Raw genomic sequence first — 21,880 nt, forward strand, 5'->3', positions numbered from 1 at the left:
ACAGTAACTACTTCGCTACCCAAAACTAATATATGAGTCCTTGAATTAGAATCATTGAAAGTAGCACATTTGACTCTAAAAAATAGTCTTTATTGCAGAAGACCAATGTTATAAAATTTGAAAAGACCGATACTCTTAATAAGTGATGAAATATTCTATTCTGCAAAAGAGCTGTCGATAATGGTATTTTTGCTTCGGGTTAATTACCGTTGATGAATTTAAGCGAGAACCTGTAATTCAAAAGAAGCTTGAAGAATGGTATTACTCAGAACTAAGTTAAAAAAAAAAGTTTTTATCAAGAAGTGTGACAGAATGAAGCGAATGTTTGCTCAAAGCAGCCACCGGGACAAAATTCTCTATTATAGTGATACCTAAAGCAAAATGTAGCTAATTATGCGAAATTTTTTGATCACCATTTATGCCTTATTAAGAAATATTGCTTAGGTTGAAAAAAAGTATAATTTTGCTCAGACCATATCACGACAATGCACATGTTTGTGGTCCATCTTACTTTAGAAGGTTACCGAACGGGTAAGGGTGAAGAGATGATAAAGCACCCCTCCCCATGCACACGCTCTTTAATGAGGGTAAAAGCGTGAGGAGGGGTACTCTGGCATCTCTTCTCCTCGTAATATGACGCTACATTATTAGTATTATTCTTATTTACCGATGAAAGCTGGATCATCATATTAAGCGCGAGCATTTTTTCTTTAGCACAGGGAAATTAGTTCCCCTACTGTAATATTCTGATCTTTGTTACTGAGGGAACAGTACAAAGGTGTCAAACCAGTACGAACTCGAAATTTACGAATATCTTCCTCCAGATGTACCGCTAAGAACAGTTCGCTCGTTACATCTTGGCCTCCTCCATTCTGACCCTGATTGGCAACCTGTCGTCACGTGCCGCTACTCTTAACAACAACTGGTAACCAAGAACGGCAGGCACCGTTTCTATCAGACGCTACGGTCGCCGTCTGTCACTAGTGGCCGAACGTGTACAGAGGGCCTGTAGCGTTGTTTATCAGCTGTTTGCTTATCGGCTGTATTCAAGGTTGTCTTGTTGCCCGATCGCAGGTGACACATACAAGGGTTTAGAATATGGGTTCAAAGTGACTTTCTGAATCCTTTGAGATGCTAGGAGTAAGATGAAGTTACTGTCAACGATGTAGCATGTTCAAAAGTGCAGTGATCCAACTGGAAAATAAAGGTAAGATGCTCGTGATTTCACTTGGCTTAAAAGGATGTTTTGTGACATATGACATCCATAACTGGACAATAAGTATGTAGTAGAAGTTAATGTATTTGTATATACACGCTTCCTTTATCTTTCTTTCACACATAAGGTACTTGTCGCTGAGTTATATAAACAGCTGTGATGTGATAAAAGTGAACGTAATCGAAGTGAGAGAGAGACAGAGAGTAAAAACTACAGAGGAGATTGTAGTAATTTTATTTATTAATGAGCGACAATCAGAGAACAAAATACGTAATGGAATTATTAGTTAATTTATTTAAGTTCTCCAAATACAAAGTGGGCCCGACCAAAGAGAAAACGAAGAAGATATGCCATCGAATTTTACAGTAGGCACTAGTTATCTATATTTGGTAAGTAAGCTGTATTTTTATGGAAAGAGCTGCTCAGTTATGATCAATTTAAGAAATTCTTTTCTGTATTATTGTAAATAAAGTGTCATAAAAATATATATTACTCTTTCTGAAACTGCTTCTCATTATGAATAGTATTTTTGAAACTGGAGGATTTAATTGTATTTTAATATCCACGAAAATTTTGTTAGACTAAAAGCAAAAATGAATGAAGAAGGCGTTTATTGTTGTTATAAATTATTTTATATTATTAATGTGCATTTATATTAATAACATAAATAACTGTGATTTCAAATGAAATATTTTGATCTAAAACCTATCAAAAACCTATCAAATATACCAGTGATTCTGAAATTTTGAGTCTCAAGCAACTTAGTGGAAAGGGGGGTGGAGTGTTATTTATTTATTTAAAATTTTGCCTCGGGTATTAAATGTTATTGTTCTTTATTTATTTCCAAATAAACAGTTTTATTTTTATAAAGTTACAGAGTTCTATTATTGTTTTAGTTAATATATAGATTAAAATTTAATCATTAAGAGTAAGTGGTATATTTATTTCTTGCCAAACTCTAACCCAAATAAAATCTTTAATTTTATTATGGGGGGCGGCTCGCTGAAATTCATTTATCATTTTCGGGAATTGTAATATCGGAAAGTTTGAGAACCCCTGAAATAAGTCATTTACTTGATTTGAAATGGATTAAGAAACCTTCACACGATGCACCCTCTATGAAAAAAAAAACTATTTTGCAATTAAAAAAAATTGGCTTTGATAACTGTCCATGGAAATATGAATTATTTCTAAATAGATATATAGTCGTAGCATTATGGTAATTTGAAAATTATCTATAATGAATTAAGAAGATTAATGGTAGCAAATGGGTTGGGTCAAGTGAATCAAAGCCTTCAATCTTTTTCTACCTTCCCAAATCTTATCTTCTGTCATTCTCTTCCACATCTTCTCCAATCTGATCTATCCATCTTTTCCGGGGTCTTTCTCTTGGTCTCTTCGTGTCCATTTTCGTCTCAAACATTCTTCTTGGTATTCTGTTCGAGTTCATTATCTTCATGTGTCAAACCATCGCAAACGTGATGCAGTCATCTCTCTCAAACTTTCTATTCCCAAGTTCATTCTAATCTCAATATTTCTAATTTTGTCTCTTCTAGTTTTAGCTAGCATAGTCCTTAACACCTTCATTTCCATTGCTTGGATTCTGCTGGTATCCTTTTTATTCATCCTCCACGTCTCAGCAGCATAGGTCAAAATAGGGACAAAATATGTCCTATTTATCTTGACTATAACTTATAAATATCGTTTATAAACTGTACAAAAAATGAAATTGGATTATTACAGTTTAATTTATTTTTTTTTTGACTTCGCAAAGTTTAATCCCGTTTCCTAGGCAACGTTGAAAGTGCCATCTATTTCGCTGACGTTCATCTGAGCAACTAATAAGCCAAGATTATCGCAAACACGATATGCCTTCTTCTTTTTACAACATACGGTAACCTTTGTCGAGACATTTGCAGGTTGTCAACACCATGTGCTATACGGGTTGTCGAAGGTTACATGTAAAAGCCATTACCGTCTACTTTCTGCACTGATTGAAGTTATGGAGTTGATAGGACGCCTGTTGAAACGTGGGTGGCGTGGCAACTGCTGACGGAAGAATCAAGGAAATAAGATGAGGTGGTAGGGCAAGGGGAACAGTTAAAAAACCAGAGAAAGATCGATTACATATATAGTGCACTCCTAATCATCTAGGATAAGAGAAGGGAAGAGAAGAGAAGGCAAGGGAAACCATGAAAAGGAAGAAAAAAACTTTAAATTTTATGTTCGACATATATATTAAAACAAAAACAAACGGAAAATGTGTAAAAAAATTTTCTTAGAGTCTTTTGAAGTTAAATAATACAATGCAAATATTACAGAAGACTGCATTTTCCTACATAAAAGATATTGTTAGTACTTCACATCAATGTCCTGTTTAAATTCTGTGGTTACAATGTCATTCTAACGTTTAAAGTTCGATTTTAGTGAACAGTACCTTTTGCTTCTTTGTGTAATCATTTTTATTAAAAAGATTCATTATTTAAGTTCCTTTTAAATTATAATATGTACTTTTAATCTTTCTAAATTCTGACGATTATTAAACGTAGATAAGACACATTTTATTATCTACGATGATACATAAAGGCGCAACTGCAAGTCGTATCAAAGTTACACATTTTCATTGAATAGATCTAATAGACGATAGCTGAAGAGTTGTACTCTTTGGGTAGGGATTTTCAAGTAAAACAATAAAATGCAAACAACATATACCACTACGTTTAGATGAATACAGTACAAGATCTGCATAAACCGGTATTCATGCTTCTATTTTTCTCTATATCAATTACAAACTATGTAGATAAATATCATTATATGCCTAAAGGTCGATTTTTAACTAGCAGAATTACAGCTACCTCCTTATGTAACAAATTCTATTCCTTAAGTTCGTTTAAGTAATAAATTATAAATTCATTTCTTTGATTCCGATTGCTATTAACCTCAAATTCATTTAGACTCCTTTTTTTGTCTAAAGTTATGTAGTTTTTATCAAATTACATTTGTTGCTGTTGAAAAACGATATTTTGATTCCGTGCAATTTTCCATCGAAATTATTTTATGAAATTTTATTTATTAAAATTTAGCGTAATTGTACAATCTTAGCACAACTTCTGAATCTTCCATCTATGAATAATGGGATAAACTTAATGACATTAGCTTGCACGTTATTCGTGTTTCGGAAGTGAATGAACACTATTCTTTCGACTGTACATAAAAGACTCGCCTTTTCTGTTCCTTGCGTCATTCAACAGATGTTTAGGACATTTTCTGTATATTGTGAAATTTAGAATCTTTATCGTAGTGATCGCTTTCATGTCTTTTAACTGAAATTAAAGTATTGCTGTGACGTGAATGTGTGGGAAGATTCTGAAATTTAATTCATATCAATCGAATAAAAACGAATGGACACTAATAGTAGTTAACATTGAATCACTCGTTCTGTTATTGTGCTGTAACATTCTTGATTATTGCACAGTTTTGTAAACTTTATTACAAAAATTATCTGTTCAATATTTGTGAAATAAAGGTCTACTTTTTTGTATGCTTGAAAGGTTTCCATCTCATAGATGGAAACCTTTCGAGCATACAAATATCTGTACAAATAAACCCACCTATGGGTATTACTTTAATTTACAAAGATATTAAACAAAATATTTATTTATCATTATTATTTTTAGCTTTCTGAACCATGCAATTGGACATTTATTCGTGTATTTTAGAAATTCGTTGGGCCTGTTTACCCTAAGAATCCCCAGCTGTGAAACTGAACTGGATTTAATATTACAAAATAAGTTCTTCATAATCAGATAAAACTTTAGAAATGTTTTATCAGTTTTTTGCTTCTTACAGCTGCCTCGAGAGGAGTAGGAAGTTCTCTGGTGTGTAATGGAAATCACTTTTGAAGTTGCTCGATATTAAATCTAAAAGGCACTTCTGTCGCAAACAGGAATTCTTATCGTGTTTACTGAACGTGATGTCCTTTTTTTTGTCCCTCTCTAGCTTCTAAGGTGTTGTAGTCAGATCCTGTACTTAATTTAAAATGGGGAAAGAAGCACGAATCATCCGATTTTGTATAAAGACCACAACGGGAATTACAATTTAGAAGACAATGTTTTGTTACCATGCCTTGTAAGATATGAACTGAAAAGAAAAATTGATCTTTGATTTATAGAGACAGTTCCAGTCTCTAAGAAAACGAATAATATTAAGAAGATACTGCTAGAAGAGTTATTTAAAAAGTTTACAGAAAGATAAGAATTTAGAATGGTGTTTTTCAACTCTGGGAATTCTGTTGGAGGTGTAGAAAATGTTTATGTTTGATTTGTTTATGTATTTAGACACCTCGAAAACACCAGAAAGTTTAAGAATAATAGGAGATGACGGTGTGCATTAAAGATTTAAACACGATTTAAGTTTATAATCGAAATTTGTTTGTATTTGAATTTAAATAAACTACCGATAATTAAAATTCACGATACTCTCAAAATAAAGTTAGATGGAGTTTTACGTTTAGACTTTAATTAAACTGATTTAAAGTTAATAAAAATCATTATGACTGTTGTTGTAATATCTATTTTAACCATAGAACAGGCCAGAAAAGTTCAGATATTTGAAAAATATAATCTGGAAGCTAGTTCCCAATAAAATCCCAGTAAAACAAAATTATATTTATATTTTGGAGAGTATACCGGTAAAGCTAGAACTCAAAGAGGGGGTGGGGGTCCAAGGGCGAAACTTTTCGCGACATTGGTGCTATAGATGATGGAAACGAATTCATATTCCTGATTGTCATTTAATCTTCATTCCTTCCCGCTGTTTAGAACTGCCTTGTTGGGTTCAGATACAAAGAGTACTTGACCGTTATGGTGCTTGAATCACTCCTACATGATGCGGTCCTGATCATCAAACATGTTGGATCTATGGTCTCCTATTATTTTTTCATTACCGTAGTGCTGTTATATGCTATATAGTGGTTATGATTACTGTTCTTCCTCACCGTGTTTGGAAAACGCCTGGTTCAGTTCCTATTTAGATGGGAGGTACCGTTCATTTCATTTTATTTCAAAATCTTGGCCACTTTTTGAAAATGGACATTTCCACTCTGTAGCCGAGATTTCTTACCGAAAAACTACTTAATCACTTACAAGAAGTGAAGTCTCCCATGGATCTCTGTTCTGGCGCCATTATTATTTCTAATTTTCATAAATGACATAGACGAAGGGTTAGAGGGCCAGATGTTAAAATTTGAAAACGATGTGAAGATTAGGAGGAGCGTAGTTAGTGATCAGAGCCGAGCAGCGCTCCTTCAAAATGACTTGAATAGATTTGAGAAGAATAGTCAGAAAAATGGCAACTATATTTTAATGCAGAAAAATGCAATGTCTTAAACTTGGAGGAACAGCAACCTAAAAATAACTTATATACTTGGAGCGGTTGAATTAAAAACAACAGAGGAAGAAAGCGATTTGGGAGTCACGACACTGTTGATCATGAAGTTCTCCGAACAGTGTCGCATCGATGCTTTATCAAACATTTCTTGTAAAAATAAGAGCATAATTCCACGGAATAAAGTAATTGTATGACCGCACTGTCTGCGCGGGTAGCATAGTGGTATCGTCATTGTCTTCCCCACACTGGGTGGAAAAGGCCCGGGTTCGAATCCCGTCGATGACGCGAGGAAATTTTATGGGCTTTTTTCAATCCGTGGTTGAGTTAGTCGGCCTCAGGAGTAGATAGGAAGGTTTCCCCCCCTAGAAACTGGGGTTTTTCGTCCAGGGAAACAGGCGAATCGACCAGAGAACAAACGCAAATTACAGACACAATACACATGGATATATGTAATAACTTACCAGGTGACTCTAATATAATAGTTTAGTTTTGTATGACAGCACTTGGAATACTATGTCCAAGCTTGGAGACCGCACCTAAAAAAGACACATCGAACTTCTTGAGAGGATTCAAAGAAGGGAAAGCCCCTAGATGAGATCTGCAAAAGAGCACCCTAATGACGAAAGCCATCGATTATGTGGGGTAGAGAGTTTGGCACATAGGCACCTCAAAGGGTACCTGATTAAGGTTTATAAGGCTCTGAGAGGGGACAGTAAAATGAATGAAGGAGAAATTTTCAGTTATAAATTATAACCGAACTGGAGGCCAAAATTCAAATTACAGGGAAAGAGGTTTAGACTGGATTGCAGGAAATTTTCTTTGCCTGTGAGTTGTTAATTACTGGAATAAGTTACCCTGTAAGTAGTTGAGGCTGGGAGACGTTAGGGAAATCAAAGATCAGCTAGATCTTTGATTTCCCTTACGTAAGAAGGAAAAAAATAAATATATAAAATTAAATATTTATTTAAAATATATATTTAATTTTATATATTTATTTAGTTATTTTAGTCTATTATAGCTTCCTTGAACTATATGGTTAATACTACTAACAATACTAACACCAAATAACTAGATTATTTGAGAAAATACAATCCGAACCTTTTCCACATGGTAGGATGCACCTTATAGCCTTGGCTCCTTTTGAATTGTTTTATTGTAACAGAACCGAATCCTACAATTTGTGATGCAGCTGGTACAATTGGGATTTGGCGGACTAGCAGCCCTTTTTTTCGCCCTCTATCCGATTCCGGTGATCCTTAGCCAGGGGTTTTATGCGTAGGGAAACTTCTAATTTTCCCCATAATACGACTTACGTCCACTTTCCACACCACAGTGAAAACAGATGCAAAGCCTAATGAAAAGGATTGGTCTCTCAACTGTCCCTGTTGCGCTACTAATAGGAAACACGCTCCCTAAAAGAAGAAACATTATGTTACTTATTAGTAATGTGGTGCCACTGTTCCCCTCCCTTCCCCAAGATGTTATCAGCATCTGACAAAATGAGTTGTCAGAAATAATATGAATAGATGTTTCACTTACTGTAAAAAACCAAGATAACATTTCCCCCAAGATCTAGACGTATCCTTTTCGACAGTCTTGTTGATTTCCGGCAGAGACAGCTTTCTCAGCATCAAATGATCAGTTGATATTAAATATGTACTATTATCCGAAATATTAACGCATTCAGAAAGTCTTCCGAAACTCATTAACAATCGTTTATGAGTGTTTGGAACAGCGCTTCAAGTCGACAACCCCTGATCCAACAACGCTGGAAACGGCAACTCGCTTAACGTCTCTGGAACACTCTTTGGGCCATCGACTGGAATAAACGTTTATTCGTGCAAGGACTCACGCAGGGGCAATAAATTCAAATTACAGGGGACGAGGTTTAGACTAGATTGTAGGATGTTTTCTTTTAGCAAGCGAGTTATTGATTACTGGCACAAGTTGCCCCCGTAAGTAGTTGAGACTAATAAGTTGAAGAAATTCATAGATCAACTAGATGGTTACCTACGTCAGGAGGGAAGCGCATAATTAGTCTGTTTTTTGTACTTTTTATTTTTTTTTTGGCCGGTACAGCAAAAGCCTGTGTTTTCCTTGCACTATATTGCTAACACTAATACTAACCTTTTATAACATGCAAAAGGGAGAGCACTTGTTCGGTGAAAAAAGTCAGTGGACTTTTGTGCAGCGACAGTGTCATGCTGAATGTGGAAAAGAAATATTTTGCTCAATGTTCAGATAGGTTAAGCGGGTAAAAGCTGCTATCTGGCCTGCACTTCTTACAGGATCAAATGTATCTCTTAATGTTTTTGTTTTTTATTGGTGATGGTGTTCTCCAGTAGGAAAAGGCATTGAAACAAATATGCGGATATTACGAGGGTTGTTCAATAAAGAATGATCATACTTTTTTTCACAACATACCTTTATTAATCATCCATATTTTGATGGTGCTTTTCAAACTAGTCCCCATTTTATGAAATGCACTTACTCCAACGTTTCTGCCATTCTTCAAAAAACATGGTAGAAGCATTTTTTGACATGCCTTTGAGAATCGCCCCTGATGTCTTTAGAGCTCCTTCTGGCGACTAGAACCGTTTTCTTTGCAGCTCCTTATTCAAATTTGAAAATAAAAAAAAAAAATCGCAGGGTAAAAAAATCAAGGTTGTAGAGCGGATGACATTTGACACATTTGACATTAATACTGGCTAAGTACTTGATGACAGTATGAGGATTGTGAGGTCTCACATTGTCGTGATGCAGCATCCAACCATCTGTGTGCAGTTTGTGATCGTACAAAGTGTGCAGTACAGTTCTGTAATAATGTTCCGTAACGGTTGTATGACGTGGCAAAACATTCTTTGAATATCAGAAAAAGCAACAACTTCCTGTAAAAGCAACAACTTTTGGTTCCTCGTAGTCCTCCAAACAGAGCTTTGTTGCTTACTCTCTGAGTCGAAATGATGAAACCATGTCTCATCCCCCTTATTACCTTGTGCAGAACTTCACCATCTTCAGTAACCATCCATTGTAGCTCCTAACAAACCTCCATGCGAATTTGCTGTTTTGCTCAGGTGTGAGTAATCCTGAAACCCAGCGTTCACAAACACGCATAATATGCAAACGGTTATGGAGAATACCGTGCGTTCCTACTGATATTCTCAAAATGTTTGCCAGTTGCCATACTGTTATACGACAATCTCCTCTCGAGATTACAGAAGCAGTCTTTATGGTTTCTGTGGTGACAGCAATGGTTATAGCTCCATAACGACCGATTTTTGTGATTGAATCACGTCCACCTTTAAACATTCTAACCCATCTACGAGCTGTACTATATGGTAGTACTGTATAGATTCGCCATAAGCCTCTTTTAACACTTCATACGCTTCAGCTGATGTTTTCTTGAGACAGATACAAAATTTGAGGGGAGAGTAACATAATATTGCTCCTTGCGTGTCAAATACATTGTTACGTACACGAAACTGAACAGGCATAAACTTGATCGACCACCAAGGTCACACCGTGCGCACGAGTCAACTGCGCAGTTACTATGTGATGATGTAGCTTGGTTTTAAAATAGCAAAATTATGATCATTCTTTATTAAACAGCTCTTGTATTTATTTGCAGAATATTCGAAAGATCTCTCTTCTTTCTTGGTCAGTGAATTCCCTGGGCATCCATTCAACCATTTCATGGAATAAAGTCAAAATGGTTATCCAAGGGAAGGATCTGCTGCCATCCATAGTCCGTTGGTAGTAAGGCTGACTGTACCTAAGTGGTATTTTATCATATTATGTAATAAAGTGACTTGATCCATGATGGCTTTTTTGATTTATTTGATTTGATTTGTGTCTGGATTTCAATAACGGATAAGTGTATGCTGGAGCAGGATCATGGATCATGCTTCAGCGTATGGAATCGTGATCATCAAATTTGTGACATTTTAACAGCATGCACCTCAAATTTCTTTGTTTCAATTTTTCCTTAGATAATTTTTCCTCTGTTGTCTGTTTTTTCGTGAATTTATTTTACCGATGTGCCTATAAGACTGGTGATGTTAGCCTGACAATAACATTAGCTATTAAATGATAATTGTCAGAACGGGGTAGACACTTGCCCTCCCATAGATTTCGGATAGCATTACTTCATGTTTTACTAGACTCGAATAGACTAATTAATTATAATAAACCAATCTTTCCTTCCCCTACAAAACATCGGTATTAAAATTGTGATTAAACCTCACTCTATAAAATTTATGATGACACCGAAACGTCAGTACTACATACAACTTTTAAAAATTCAAGACATTTTAAATTCCTTTTAAATGAAAACAGGAACGTTTTGATCAATTGTACCATTTTTTTCTGTGAAACTGCCTAGTGTATTAATTTTTTATAGATGTTTTCGCTGCAGTACACTTATTCATAAGAGAAGACAAAAAAAAAAGAAATAAAACAGTATGGGAATTTCTACTCGGCTTAAGTTTCTCCAATGATAATTGCTTATGTTTTTTTTTATAATCGATTAAAAAAAAATCTATTCTTCTGAAATGCGTTGAGATACTCCGTTACCATAGCAACTTAATTTATACGTTCAACAGTTTGAAATTTCGTATGAAGATCTACGAATTTAAATTGATAAAAAAAAAAAAAAAAACTGGCCAAAACACAAAACGTCTCATTGGTAATATTTAACAATTTTAATTAAGTTTAATTTATTCGTCTTTCAATTGTGCAAAAAAAAAAAAAAAAAAAAAAAACGAACTAAAATTCTGTGTCGAAATCAAACTACAGAAAACAAAAAACTTAATTAAACAGATAATTCACCTGACCTTTTCCCTTCTCTTTAGAGCAACATAAAAAAAAAAATAAAAAAATAAACTGAATCCCTTTATGTGCCGGTAATATTTAAACAAATCAAATTAGATTGAAAACTGAGCGTAATCTGTGGCCATGGTAACGGACAAACAAATATTTTGGATAAAAGCAATACTATAAATATATAACTAAACAAATAAACCGCTAATAAACATTTTAAAAGGAAGTTCATAGCATTCTCGGACTCAAAACATCTTTGGATACCTTTCATTGTACTTGATTAATTAATCCGCCTTCAAATAAACCAAGCTGAATCAGCTCTATTTAAACACAGCAGAAATACGGAAACAAGTAATTAACCTTTTAAATCTGCGCATGCGTAGCAAATAGCCTCATTGTATCATTCACTACGAACTGCCTCCACCAAACTATTCCACTTCATATCATTTGTTAATCCTCCTTCCATCCTAGTGAGTTACAGTTAATGAATGAGAAGATATTACGTTGCCCAATGTGAAAATCCACTCAATGGATGTCCTCTCCCACATATTCGTATGTGAGATAAATTATTAAATGTCTCTCATCAATGTATCTTCTGGCATAGCAACAAAAGGAAATGAGAATTAATATTATCATCATTTATTTACAATGGTGGCACACAGGATATCTTAGTGAGCATCTGGATGTATACATAAAATATGTTTACAGGAAATATATTAGGAAACGATCTAAAAATAGTGCACAGTGACATTGAGCACTATTTTTAGAAACAGAGAGAGAACGAGAGAAAGAAGGAGGCATATATTTATACAAGTACGGATTTATGCATAGGCCTATGATGACAAATTTTGAAGGCGCAAATAACTTTTGCTCTTCATTTAATTAAATGTTTTTTCCCTATGATAAATAGGAGGCTAATTCCATAAATTTAGCCTTTTAGATTCATATATAAAACCAAATGGAACAAGATAATAGAAAAAGAGTATGCAGGTTACAAGACTGAAGAGATTAAATGATTATAACAATAATAAACTAGGAGATTTATGGGAATAAACAAAATAAAAATAAATGTATAACAGCAAGAGCAAATTAGATCAAATTAATTCTATAAAAATTAACAGAACAATGCAGTTAGTAGGAGAAAGTCTGAGGTCCATTTTGAACTCCATCATAAAAAGTGGTTATTGAGACATCCCAGGATTTAAATGTAACATATGGCAGATTATATAAATTATATAATTCTCTGTTGATCAACTTAGTATGATCGGGGACGGAATGATTTTTTTTCGATGCAGTTCGTGTTTGGTTCATATTCGTCTTTCTGATTTGAATGTATAGATGTGAATGCTCTTCTTCGATCATCGGCCCAAGTTTTTTGACAGGGAGCATTTCATTTCATTCAACCTTTATCATTCATTGACAGCTAGGAATTTACAAAAAATAATTATTTTATTCGTTCATTTGTCTGATTAAACGCCAAATCTAACAGGTTAACAAAGAAAAATTATGAATGACTAGTAATTCTATCCAGGGATCTATGTGACCATTTTATGTAAGTGATACAAAGGTTTATTGACCTTTGGGCTACTACTATACAGGAGGGAATAAAGGTTGCCATGGTCACTGTGTCATTTAATCAGAAAACACTGCTCTCTTTGGATAGCGTATGCCACAAACAGATCAACTCTTGAAGTTGTCACGCAAACAGCTACATCTTCGTTGCAATTCACTAATTACTCGGGTCCTGACATCGTCGGTCACCATATACCTTTTCTGCGTGATACGAAATAATTTTGATTGATTAGTATAACGTTCAAGCTGCTATTTGCATTCGTGTTTTAGCGTTTCGAGTTGCTGTTCTGTTCTTATTTGTGTGACTTCCTCGCAATATTGCTTGAAAGACATTATAATGACTGTTACAACTGCATATTTATGCATTGGTTGATTATCATACAAGAGAAGTTGCATACACGATTGTAACTGCTACGCCTTTGTTCATTTGTTTGTTTTCTTTTGCCAAATGGTGCCTTTCAGCTCCTACAGGAATAAAAACATACGTTTTAATTTTATTAATAATATTTTAAGTATTAAAATGAATTATGTTATATATACTTTTTAAAAATTGCGTGTAATAATTTTTAATATTATTTGGTTTTTTTGTAGACTGGCTATTTCGATATGTCTATTTTTTATTTTGTTTATTTATATTCGCAACATTGTGATCTTATAGCGTACTGTGTTCATCTGCGATTTATTGTAGTTCCAACATACTTACACCATCTTTAAATTAAAACAGAATTTTTATTTTGGTATTTCTAGGACGATCCTTCAATCCAACGAATGCTGCTTTAAAAAGCAAAAATTTCGTAGACTATTAAAAGGATCAATAGTGAAACACGTACGTGACATTGAAAACATACCAGCTTGTCCACAAGAAGTACAGGCAAAATCGGACCTACTTTCAAGTATCGATTTAATTTTTTTTCCTTATAGCTTCCGATTAACGCTGACATGTAGGGAAAAATCGCATGGAAACTGCTTAAAACCAATGATTAAAAGTGATGAAAATATTGAGCAAATTTGATTTTTTCTTCATTTATTTCAATAATGAAGACCATGGATGTGTAGTAGGGTAGATGAAAACGTAATATACTGTATTCTTCTATGGGGTATCTGGCGACGGGCAGTCTCAGTAATTTCACCAGCGGTTCTGCTAATGGCAGTAAATAACGTCATGTTGCTATCAAAGCATAGGATAAAGCTGGGTGAAATACAAGAAAGAAGAAAACGAGCGCGGTAACTGGTAGGATGACAGCTGTCGTAACTGATAGGATTAACAAGGGACGTCCAGAGAAGAAAACAATTTATAAAAACACAACAAACAAACAGTGATTGTAAAATTAATGCAAGAATTCCTCTATAGAAAAATATTTTTCACAATTTCACAAATACAGTATTTCAAATTTTAGACATATTTGGGGGACCCATATAGGTGTAAAATTCTGTCCACAGTTTTTATAATTTTCAGTTGACCTCGCGGGTAGCACATTTTTTAAAAAACTTATCGTACTATGCGTTCCCAGCCAGCTTTCCCAGCAACCCTGTTATCTATTTATAGTGCTGTACCACTGTTGTTGCTGTTGATGTACAATTATATCAAATTCCCTTGTAGAGGGTCAGTTCGTTCTCAACATAATGTCCATATCACAATGCAATGCCATGAAGGTATCGGACCCTGTAAAGTACCAACATAAGGTTGTAATGATCTCTGAGGATCCAATTGACACTTTTAGGTCCACTATGAAGATTCAAAACGAAGAGAAGTTCAATCCATGAAGTAGATGTTTAAACCAGGAGTTATGGCCACAATAAAGAAGTCAACATTTCCTCAAACCTGAACAGTCATAACAGCACAGCAATTAACAATAAAGGGGAATACCTTAATCAGCTTCCACATACAGTCCCTGGAATCCCAATAACACCAGCATCACAGGTCATCCATCAAGGAAGTAACCACAATGCAATCCAACAAGCCCATCGTGATGGTCTAACCGACCACTGGAACCCCAATTTCTCCGATACAAGCCTGCCCGAAAAGTGTTAGCGATCAACAACTGCTCTGAATTAGCTGTTAGTGGAAGAGACTTCTGGAGAATGTATCCTGGAGTTCCTTAGAAGCTGTAGTGTTCACAGGGTAGAATCCCATCTATAATCAGAACGGTACTCATCCTGCATCCACCCTGTCTACCATAATGATATTCTGCTATAATGTAGCACGTCACGATCTTTTCAAGTCCTTTTCAATGCCATTCAGTATCTGGCTCAGGTCATGCTCCTTCAACTGCAGCAAGATCCTCCTTTTTCTGAACAGTTCGACCGCAAAATTTCGAAGTGCATAAAAATCCTCTTTTGTATTAACAGTTGTTCACATCCAGGAGTAAGAAGTGGAGATTAGGAGATTCTTCAATTAATTGTACTCTCAAGTCACAATATTCAACACATTCATTAGCACAGTGGATATAATCATCGTCCTCTCCACACCGGTCTCAGGAGAGGATTTCATGGTTTCATTTGCCAGCAGCCCGAGTTTTCGTTCAGCAAACAGGAAAATCGATCAGAGAATACTCCTTACAGACATAATATAATGACGCCTCATAACCTTTGTAGTTCAACACACACTTTTAGAATATATTCAATTCATGTTAGAACCCTTTATCCTTATTTTTAGAATTTTTTTTCCTTATTCTAGGAATAACAAATTGCCAAACGCTTCCTCCTAACATGAAGAGGTCTCGTTCATTTCTGATGTCTGGTTGTGGCTAATTCCAAGCATCCACGTTAACATCACCCTAGTTAAGATGCCTAAATCGTGGCATGGTTTATTTTGTAACAATCGTGAAATTGTAACAATTTCACGATTGTTACAAATTTTTAGAATTTAGATTTTGGTTATTATAATATATACATTCAAAAAGCTTATCTTTTGATATTAAAAAAAATGTATAAAATTGAACGTGATATTGCAACGAAATAACCATAAGAAAGAACTGGTATTGCTTAGTAATATTATCTAGATTTAATTCTTAGAGAGTTACATTGATATGCGTTTTAATAAATACACGTAAACTTCTGTTCCGGGTAAAATAATGGAGTCGCTAGTTAAAGATGCATTGAAGGATCATCTAGACAGGACTGCAGCAATAATTCAGACACAGCATGGGTTTGTTAAGGGAAAGTCTTCTCTGACAAATTTGATAGGATATTATGATGTGGTTACAAAGGAACTGGACGCAAAAAATAATTTTGATATCATATATTTGGATTTCAGGAAAGCTTTTGACACTGTTGCGCATGGAAGACTATTGTACAAATTGGAGCAGAATGGTATTAAGGGTAAGTTGCTACAATGGATAAAAGGATGGTTAAGTGCGAGAAGACAGAGGGTGGTAATCAATGGGTGCTGCTCTTCTTGGACTAATGTTATTAGTGGAGTCCCACAGGGTTCGGTGTTAGGTCCACTGTTGTTTTGTATATTTATCAATGATATTGATGAAGGTATATCAGGCTTAATGTCGAAGTTTACAGATGATACAAAGGTTGGCAGGGTTGTTAATGACAGTTGCTACTGCAACAGGATCTAGATAATTTGGGCAGATGGGCTAAGAAGTGGCAACTGAAGTTTAACCTTGATAAATGCAAAGTACTGCATATGGGTAGAAGTAACCCCAGAGAAACGTACCAACTGTGTGGTACTACACTTAAGGTGGTAGAAAATGAAAAAGACCTGGGAGTAATTGTGCAGGCAGATATGAAGTTTTCTGAGCAATGCAGACAGGCTGCCAGGGCAGGTCATGGGGTTTTGTCAATGATATATAGGAATTTTGCTAGCAGGGAAAAGGAGGTGATTATCCCTCTGTATAAGGCAATGGTCAGGCCACGCCTTGAGTACTGCGTACAGGTCTGGAGGCCTCATTTTAGGAAGGATGTAGATTCACTTGAGCGTGTACAGAGAAGGGCAACAAGATTGGTGAGGGGAATGAAGGGATCCTCTTACCAAGAGAGGCTTAAGTTCTGCAAATTGCAGTGGCTGGAGACTAGGCACCTGCGCGGTGATCTGATTGAGGTGTATAAGGCCTTGAATGGGTTGAGCACGCTGAATTCTGATGGGATCCTTCCACTTGTTCAGATTACGAACCTAAGGGGGCATAAATTCAAATTAAGAAAGGACAGATGTAGAATAGATGTTCGGAAATTTGCCTTTAGCCAGCGGGTGGTTAATTGCTGGAACAAACTTCCATCTGTCGTTGTGGAAGTTGATAGGTTGAATAAATTTAAGGAGGAAATGGACAGGCATTTGGAGGGAATGGTGTGATTTTTTTTTTTTTTGGCTGATGCTGCATAAGCTCATACATTTGCTTTCTTGCATCACATACCACTACTACTACTACTACTACTACTAGTAGTACTACTACTACTACTAGTAGTAGTAGTACTACTACTACTACTACTAGTACTACTACTACTACTACAGAAATCTTATTTAATACATATTTTGCATAATTTTATATCTTTTTTTTTAATTTTCGAAAAATAAATACTGTATTTTGCAGATTTAATATAAATTTTAAACTATTAAGTCTATAAATACATAAATAAAAGAATTATTTAAAAGTTTCTTATTTTGTTTTCAATTAAAGAAGAGAATAATGGGAATTTCAAAAAAATCCAAAACTGGTGTCCTTTTAATTCCTACGACTCTAAATTACCTTACGTAGATTGGTACCATTTGCTGTGAAGAGACAACGTTTTGTCACTTCACAGCAAAAGATAATTAATGACATGAATAATTCATGATTCTTTAATCAGACAACCATAAAGTGAATAAATAAAAGTAGTTTGATACCTGTACAAATCATATGAGAGATTTCGTTATCTGATTTGCTTCAGCGCTTATCCTGATCGCAGATCTTTAGCAAGTTAATTAGGTTATATGGATTAATTATTGAAAGAAACCAATATCTTTCCTGAATGAATTAAGTAGATACTTCATTTTAACTTAATAATGCGAATTTCATCGACTATAATCAATGCTGTAAATTGGAAGGCATAATTAAAACCTCGAACTAGCAATGTTTTTTAAATATAATGACCAATTATTAAGAGTGTAAATAGTGCAGATAATTTTTATTATGTTTGTAGATTTGCATTACAAAAGCGTATTATTACTCTGATAATAATAATAATGATAATAAAAAAAACACACAACTGTTATTTTGGCTGCATGGATGGGGACCAAGGCTGGAAACCTAATATTTTTTTTACAATACCTGTGCAACACAATATTTTGCTCTTTTCTTTGTGAATCCATCTTCGAGGGCGCCTTCGACTCCCTTTGGTGGGAAAGCGTCCTGGAGCGTCTGCGATCGGTTAGGTGCTCCAACCACCTTTACCTTTTAATCCGTAATTACTTTGTCAATAGAACCATAAACATAGCCAAGTATCAAGATCAGTATCTAGAGGGGCTCTATATTGGGTCCTTTTAAATGGAACATGGTGCTGCAGCAGTGGCTCTCCCGATCTTTCGATAACGTCAAAATAATAGCGTATGCAGACGATCTCACCATCTTGGTAAATGGTAACTCTAGGGCCGATCTTGAAACTACCGCAAATTTTGTTCTCCGGGATCTCTACGATTGGACTGTGTCCAATAAGCTTAAAATCAGCTTGTCAAAAACGAAGATGATGATTCTTGGATCAAAGTTGGATATCTCTAGTCCTCCGTTGGTCAAGATCAACAACATTCGTCTCCCCATAGTTAAAGAGTACAAGGTTCTAGGAGTGGTAATTGATACCAGTCTCAATTTTATTCCTCACTTGACAAACTTATCATCTAAAATACGTAGATTTTCTGGTGCAATTGTTAGGGTGTCCCGTGTTGAATGGGGGCTCTCCAGAAAAATTTTAAGGATCTATTACAATGCAGTTTTCCTCCCTCTGATCACGTATGCTGCCGGTGCATGGTTTCACAGGGCACGGCTCAAACACTTCAAAGCAAAACTCGCCTCATTGCAGAGAACCATCTTGCGGTGTTTAGTTAAAGCAAGCAGGACAGTCTCCACGCAAGCTCTGCAAGTACTAGCCGGAACATTACCTTTAGACTTGCAAGTTACTTATAGAGGATTTTTATACAAACTGAAAAACCACATTGAGACCGAATTTCTTGGAATAACCATCAACCTTCAAGATGATACTAAAAGAGAAAGAAGGAGACTGTGGAATGAGTTAGTTAACATCTGGCAGTCGCGATGGGATACAGCTCCCGTCGGTGCAACAACGAGAAAATTTATACCACAAGTTTCATTCTCCTTGATAAACGTGTTCGATTGTGGTTCTGCATGGACATATTCACGTCCTACCTATTGACAGGACATGGATCCATGAACCAGAGTCTTTTTAGGTTCAATTTATCACAAACAGACCTCTATTCGTGTGGATCACCAGAGAGTTGGGAATCACATCTTGTTTCATTGCTACCTGTATGACGATCTCAGATTTCCTCTTCATGCACTTACCAATTTTCAACCAGGACAGGAATCGTCTATGCTTCAAAGCTCGGAATCATATCTGATTCTTCAGGCTTTCGCTCAAGGCGTATTTCTTCGAAGGCGTTCAGTGTCGACAGATCTCAACAGAATGCAGCACAATGGTCCTGCTGATGCATAGCTGGTTAGATCTCCTTTAATAATATATAAACTCAAATCCTCAAGAAGTGAAATTTTTCCTCGGCCTGCAGACAAATTGAGTGCTTTCTAACTGCTTTTTTTTTTAGTAGCATCACTTTTTTATGTATTTATTTATTATAATTTCCTTCTTTTTTTTTGTTTACTAATTTATTTGGCTTTTTTTTTTTTAGCAGCACGACTACCTTCTTCCATTTTACTTATTTTTATTTATTTATTATTATTATTATTTTATTTTATTATTTATTTATTTATTATTATTATTATTTTATTTTATTATTTTATTTTATTTATTTTTATTTTTTATTATTATTTATTTATTTATTTATTTATTGTTATTATCTTTATTATTATTATTATTATTATTATTATTATTATTATTATTATTATTATTTTATTTTTTTATTATTATTTATTTATTTATTTATTTATTGTTATTATCTTTATTATTATTATTATTATTATTATTATTATTATTATTATTATTATTATTTTATTTTTTTATACATGTTTTATTTTATTTTCTTCTGCTTCATTTTTTATTCATTTCGTTTCCATATCAAGCACCATGGGTAATCGCTTTTTTTTTTTTTTTCCTCTGGAATGGGCCCCGAGAGGATCCTGGCCTACCTTCTGGCAACATCAGGTGGATCAGAATCTCTCTTGAGACAGAGACAGTAAGTGCTTTACATGGACTGGCCCACCTTCTCTTGGTGTGGACGAGTACCCAGAATCATCTGTCCAGGTGACTGATGCTTCTGGGTAGCCAAGCGGCCAGAACAGAACAACAGAACACACACATAATACACACAAACCGACGTCACACACATATCTGGCCCATTTGTAGTGATACTGGTTCTTCACAGAGACACGAGGCGGAGTTGAACAAACGTTCTAGGAGCCGCCCTTTACATATACACATGTCCACATTTTCTTTGTGAATGGGACAGTAGAGCGTGGTCTTCCCATTACACAAGAAAAGACTGGCCTTCGAGGAAATCACTCAATCCAAGGATAAAAGATGTCCAATACAGTCCACTAGTCTGGATTAGTAAGGACAAGTAATAGTATTAGTAATGTCCATTACTAATCCTGTTACCTGTCCTACATATAAAATTAGGACTTATGAAAGTATTTGTTAAAGCCATGGATCAAGATGGACCAGCTTTCAAATACCTCAAGGAAAAATTTCCAAGACACAAATTTCCAATTGAGGCAAAAATAAAGGAAGGCGTGTTCATTGCCCCACAGATACGGGACCTTCTCAAGGATGAATGCTTTGACTAGATCCTCCACGGTGATGAGAAAGCCATCTGAGATGCTTTCAAACTTGTAACAACCAACTTTCTGGGAATCAACAAAGCAGATAACTATAAACAGCTTGTGAGAAGCTTTCCGTTGTCCTATCATAAACTGTGACATTAAAAATACACTTTGTTCACTCCCATTTGGATTTTTTCCCAGGCAACTGTGGCGCATTAAGTGATAAGCATGGCGAGAGATTCCATTAGGACATCTCGGCGAGGAGAAGTGATACCAAGGCAAATGGAACTCTGCAAACGTAGCTAACTATTGCTGGACTGTGAAAAGAGATGTCCTAGATGTGGGGTACAAACAACAAGCGAATAAGAAGCGTAAAAAATGTGAATCAAGTGATTTTATGTATTTTGCTGATCAATGTGATTTTATTTTTTTTTCAATAACAAAAAATGTATCAATACTTATTATTTTAAACTGTTATGTAAAGTATATATAGAAACCAGGCAAAGTCAGGAAAGCCAGTCTTGGAACACTCGATTTACAGACAAAATATTGAGAGTTTGTGGTTTGAGTTGCCGCTGGTATACCTAAACAAAAATAACATAAATATATAGACATAATGATCTGAAGCCGTGTAGAACAGTTCGGTAATAATTGTCCGATGTGGGGTGATTGACGAGTCCCCAAGTGTGCGCATGGTTACTTACGTAACATGCGTTACTAAGGCACTTTTTGTTGTCTGAGTTCGGGTTATTGTTATTATCATTATCATTGCTCCTTTCAGTATCTTATAATTCGTGGACACGAGCAGCGTTGTCACACCTAACACAAAAATATAGTATCCCTGCAGGGGTAATATATTTTCGTATATTTACATTAGCTCAGAGATTGCAACCACCTCCTCTTTCTCAGGTGCCATTGTTTTATGACAAAGTGCTCAGAATTCGATAGTCTCTTA

General features: G+C 35.2%; 1 protein-coding gene across 2 annotated transcripts in view; it reads left to right on the forward strand.

The window, feature by feature from the left end:
* Window positions 1–959: 959 nt before the first annotated feature.
* The window catches only part of LOC150087879 (synaptotagmin-5-like), an 88,963-nt gene continuing 68,042 nt past the window's right edge, over window positions 960–21,880 (forward strand). Inside the window, exon 1 of one of the 2 annotated variants that reach the window (XM_090370490.1) lies at window positions 960–1,207. The gene's annotated coding sequence lies outside the window, so the exon portion shown is untranslated. Of the gene's footprint in view, window positions 1,208–1,490; window positions 1,606–21,880 lie in introns of those variants that run through there. The other variant, XM_090370491.1, reaches the window with a different exon arrangement.

The sequence above is a fragment of the Mastigoproctus giganteus genome, chromosome 3, assembly GCF_048544385.1.
Source record: "Mastigoproctus giganteus isolate SK-2022 chromosome 3, ASM4854438v1, whole genome shotgun sequence".
Lineage (NCBI taxonomy): Eukaryota > Metazoa > Arthropoda > Arachnida > Uropygi > Thelyphonidae > Mastigoproctus > Mastigoproctus giganteus.